This window comes from Rhagoletis zephyria, unplaced genomic scaffold (genome assembly GCF_001687245.7).
Source record: "Rhagoletis zephyria isolate East Lansing unplaced genomic scaffold, Rhagoletis_zephyria_1.1 Rzeph_scaffold_00045, whole genome shotgun sequence".
NCBI classification, from domain to species: Eukaryota; Metazoa; Arthropoda; class Insecta; order Diptera; family Tephritidae; genus Rhagoletis; species Rhagoletis zephyria.
In genome coordinates, this window is record NW_016157129.1 from 120,538 (window position 1) to 126,208 (window position 5,671).

A 5,671-nucleotide genomic window follows, 5' to 3' on the forward strand; every position below is an offset into this window, starting at 1 on the left:
TTTTACTCGAGTTATCGTGTGTACGGACGGACGGACAGACAGTCACCGCTTAATCGATTTCTCTTTTCATTCTGATCATTTATGTATACATTTGTCTATATCTATATCGATTCGTTTTGCCTGTTACAAACAACCGTTTTTGAACAAAGTTATAATACCCTTGTGCACAAGTGCGCTCGGGTATAAAAATAAGGATATTTTTTCGGCATAAAACAATCCTAGGAGGTGAGAGCATAAAAATTCCGGCTTTACTTTTTCACATGCATATTAGTTTTAGTAGCATAAGGTAGCAACCCTGATAAAATATATTATTTGCTGCCGCTTTATCTAAACTAATGCATTATTCAGTCCGCGGAAAATCTAATTCTCATGTCAAACCAATAACAACGCACTCGTTAGTACAGCCATAAAATATGGAGAAACGCACATTTCAAGTTTACTTAAAAAATAGAACAACAATGCACATCGGGCACTCGCAAAAATCACCAACGCATTTAATTGCATCAGCCGAGCAAATGAAAAATAAAGATACATATTTAATTGGATATGAATATCCCAGTAGAAATTTTATGCATACGACATCGCTGTTGGTGGCATGAGCTTGCTGCTGTGTATACATGCCAGTATAAATGAACCTTCATTTCCATTTAAAGGCCTGTATGCAGCTCTCAAGAAAAGCAAAAACTCCATATAAAATGACGTACAAGAAATGGCTAAGAAATTTTCTTGAGTCAAGTTTCCTTAAGGCAGTACGCCGTTCTTAAGAAATTTACTACGCTTTCTACTACGGTTTTCTAAAGTTTTTTGTGAAAAAAGAACACAAGGCAACTCAGGTTTGCAACAGAAATACGTATATTTTGCTTAGCTGCACATCCTTCTTTGCACGAAAAACTTGTGCACGTAACCGAAAAAGGCACTTAAGCGAATTTTCTTTACTACTTCAATGAGGAAGGTATCCGAATCCCTATGAAACCAAATATTGGCGGAGGACTTACCATGTAGAAATTACTGCAAACGAAATTTTTACCGAATGTTATCTAATTATCAATATAACTACATAAATTGATAGCCATTTTCGTTGTTCTGCGAGATGAGCAAAATGAATAAAAGGTTGTAAAATTAGGTAATTGTAGGGCCAGTGCAGGTAAACGTAGTACTTTGATTGATAATTGATACTAGTCGCACAATTTTTAAGGCAGGTATCGCCAATGTGCAGGTATGTTGAATGCATTTATCGGAGCAGTTTCCTTATAAATGTTAAAAATAATGCTTTTGATGCGCATTTTGGGGTAGGTATCTTAAATGTGCACTTAAGCATAGAGGCAGCAAAGCAAAATATACTGTATATACCCGTTCCATTATTTCTTGAGGAAAGAGTGAGGTATCAAAAATTTCAAAATTCATTGGACACACACACGAAATAATGGCATTTTTTTCTTGACCGTTTTCTTGAGAGCTGCATACAGGGCTTAACACGCGTGGTTTCTCAGAGCGTATGTGTACTGTAACCATACACTTATACTACTGCTGCATGCATATGGCTGTATTCATTTTTCAAACATACAAAAATACATTAATGGAACAGTATTAAAGCATTCTTACAAGATATGTATCCCCATATGTAAATGCTACTTTTCTGATACATTTTAATATACGGGGACATACAAAAAAGTAGCATTTACATATGCAAATGCATATCTTGTAAAATCCCGTTTGTGCTGAAAATATTATCGCACAACACGTCCGTTCACTCAAATTTTTTTACAAGACTGAAAATATTACAAATAAATGAAATAAAAAAAAAAAACTTTCTAATATACAACACTTTTATAAATGGACTAAAAAGTAGAAAATAATACTTCTCAGTCCCACAGAATTTGTTTTGAAAACTTTTGATTTTGAAATTTTAGCAAAAGTCATTATAAACAATTAATGAAATTGAAAACGAAAAACGTGGAGCGCATGCAGTACAAAGCATTCGATTTCATTGACAATAGTCAAACTACATAACATTCTATAGCGAAAGTACAAATTTGAGATCGATTTTAAGCGGTCGTTATTAATATACCCATACATACATACATATATTACTCTTCAATTTCATTTCTTTTCATTTTCAATGTCATTAATTGTTTATAATGACTTTTGCTAAAATTTCAAAATCAAAAGTTATCAAAGCAAATTCTGTGGGACTGAGAAATATTATTTTCTACTTTTTAGTCCATTTATAAAAGCGTTGTATATTAAAAAGTTTTTTTTTTTTTAATTTATTTTATACTTTTTAATCTTGTCTGTATAAAATTTTGCAATAGATACTAAAATAATTCAACTTGCAGTGAAAAGAGAACAGAAGACTATGCAAGCAAAATGTTGTCTGCTCACATTTAGTTTATGCCTACATATGTACATACATACATATAGCAGCAATTAATTTCATTTAAAGAAATGGCGTGTCGTCCATTTCCGCTGTAGCGTATGTAGTGCATATTTTTAACTTCTTCTGGCGAGGCGACATCTATCTCTAGAGGTTTTCTAATTGTATGTCTTTGATATGATATCTACGACGAGGTTGATATCTCTGACTAGGTTTGCCATAAATACCTTTGCTATATTTATAGTATGGTGGTCTGGACACACAACATTGCAAGTTGATAAAAGCGTTGTAAAATCCCACTTCAAATTTATCAAGACATGTTCTAAAAACAACGGCGACGTACATTCGCTTGCAATTCGCTAGAAGTTGAATTTATTCGTGAAAATTCATGACTACGCGTGAATTGTTCACACTAACTCACTCATTTATCAAGCATTCTTCATGAATGCATACAACCGATTTCTACTGGGATGTAAACATACACACATATAAACATACAACATACTATGTGTAAAAATAAAAGTAGGTGCACTCGGAAGCGTTGAATATATAGAAATGCGCCATAATTCGTTCGGAAGCATCTGAAGTGCAAAATGGCAGTGCAGCGTAGATACTCGTACTGAAATGGTAATTCAAATCGTGATTGGGAATCGGTGCGGTTTGCTAAATATTTTTCAATAATTGCATGGAAAGTAAAAAAAAAATATTTTAAAATGAAAATGCTAAAAACGCATCATATAGGTCACACCAATCGATTAAGTGCCAAATTTAAGCGTGTTTTTATCTTTTGCAGAACATGCCTGTATATTTAACTATCTGCAACTGTTTTTTTTTAAATGGCAATTGCGTAGTAAATATCTGTTAATGAATGTGAATGGCACACATTATGTTCATATGCATGTATGTATGTATATCATATCGCGCGTATTTTAGAGGTGGCGCTTATTAGCACGTATACATTGTAATAATACACATTACACATTAGAGATAGGCGCGGGCCTAATTTTTCGATTGTAAGTAAATTTGCCAATTCATTCATTTTAAAATAAGTTAATAGTAAAAAATATTTTAAAGTAAGCTTTTTAAATGTGAACTAAATCGGACCATAAATACTGGTTTACCAAATATATCGACTCGTATGCCACATATCAGCAAAAGTTTTAGTGGGGTTATTCCTTTTCACGTAGTTAATACACGTTTTAAATATGAACCAACTCGGTCTATAAATACGGGTTTTTCAAATGCCTCGACTCCTGCGCCACCTATCGGATTAACTCATCTTTCGGATTGCATTATCATCGGGTTCCGGGCCAATGTGAAGTTTCAAGCCTCTAGGTCATCGAGTAGTTGGCCAAAAATTGATTTGCCCCTAACAAACATACATACATACATACAGAGCAAGTTAAATAAAAGTTTGTAAAATGGTACGAGTTTTGATCTGTAAATCTATGCTTGTTTTTTCTTACAAATTACTGAAATCTATATATATATATAAATGAAATGTCTTTCGTATGACCGCGAAGCCTGACCAAACGGCTGAACCGTTTTCAATTCTGTACAAAGTAATTTTTGGAACTTCTGTGTGGAAGGTTTTCCGATTAGAAAGATTCTAAGCTTTTTCCTGTTGTTGCCAAAAAATTAAGAAAGCTGAGACGTCACATTTTCGCAATTCCATAGAGTTTTCTGTATATTGGGTGTCACTAAACTACTAAATGGCTGGACCGATTTGGTTCATATTTGGAACATGTATCAGTACCTGGAAAATAAATATTCCAACCAAAAATTTGCCCGCTAGGTGCCGCTGGGGTCAGGATATTCCTAAAAATTGCATTTACTCACCCATTTGGCTCATATTTAGAATACAATTTAGCCAATTGAAAATAAATATTTGGACTTAAAACTTACACGATAGGTAGCCCTGTGGCCGAAATATCCTCAAAAATGATTTTACGCTAAGAGAAGGATAGATATCTCCTGTATATTTGTGGAAGTATGTATTTATGTACGTATGCGCCAGGTTGCGGCCTAAACGGACGGACAGAATCGAACGAACTTTGACAGAGTATTGCCATGACACCTAGGCCTATAATTACGGTGACCATATTAACCAACGTAAAATAAAGGACATTTTTTTCCAAACTGTTTTGGGAATACGTACATACAACTTGTATGATAAAAGTACCCTACCCATATCGTAACTTAAATCAAATATTTACCAGTTAATTATATTATTTAACTGTACAAGTTCCCCTCCTATAGCGAAAAATTAAGCCAAATCCTTTTCAAGGACTTCGCCATCCTTTGCTACCAAAATGCGTTTACCACAATTCATACTGCACGACGAAGCCAGCACACAGTGGTTGAAAATTGGAATTTAATGTTCATAATGCACCGGAACCTTCATTTTTCAACCAATTTTTACTAAAAACCAAACAAATATTTATTTTGGTGAGTATTTTTTTGTAACATTTAAAAAATTTTTTTTTTATGTATTTTTTTTTTTGTTTTGGGAGAGTCATACAATTGGTTTCAACTAGTTTTTTTTTATATAACATTCATTAACTGGAACAGGAGAATACATTTTCTTCAAAATTGCTACTTTATCTGCATTTTGCACTAAAAAATTTAATATAATCAAATAAAAGTTCAGGCATCAGGCTCAACTGGTCTTTTGCAAATATCGTAACCTTCCATAAAAAAAAATAAAAATTAATCATAATAATAATAATATATTGGCGCTTACACATATGTTAGTGTTTGGCCGAGCTTCTCCTCCGATTTGTGCTGTGCGCCTTGATGTTGTCACACAAAGCGGAGGGACCTACAGTTTTGTGCCGACTCCGAACGGCGATTGTAGTTTTATGAGAAGCTGTTTTTCATGGCAGAAATACATTCGGAGGTTTGCCATTGCCTGCCAAAATTAATCATATTAAGTGAAAAAAATGAACGCTCCAGTGAATTACAAACTCTAAATGCCAGTTTTGAACCACTGTGCAGCGGGGGGTTTATTGTTCTCTTTCAGCGGAACTGGAAACTCAGCGTGCAACACCATCCTGGGCACAACTTTCCCCGTGCTTTATAAATTGTACAAAGATTTCCGATTAAATAGAAACCCTTAAGTGGGCTGAGAAACAAACTGGCGAAGGTTTTCATTATATTTCATAAGGGACATTTTTATTTTTCATATTCTGCGTTTAAAAATTTGTCAACTCTGAAATTATTAACTCTGAAAAAAGGACAGTTAAAGATATAAAGGGCAAAAGGCGTCCTTTATTTTGAAAAAAATTATAAAGGACA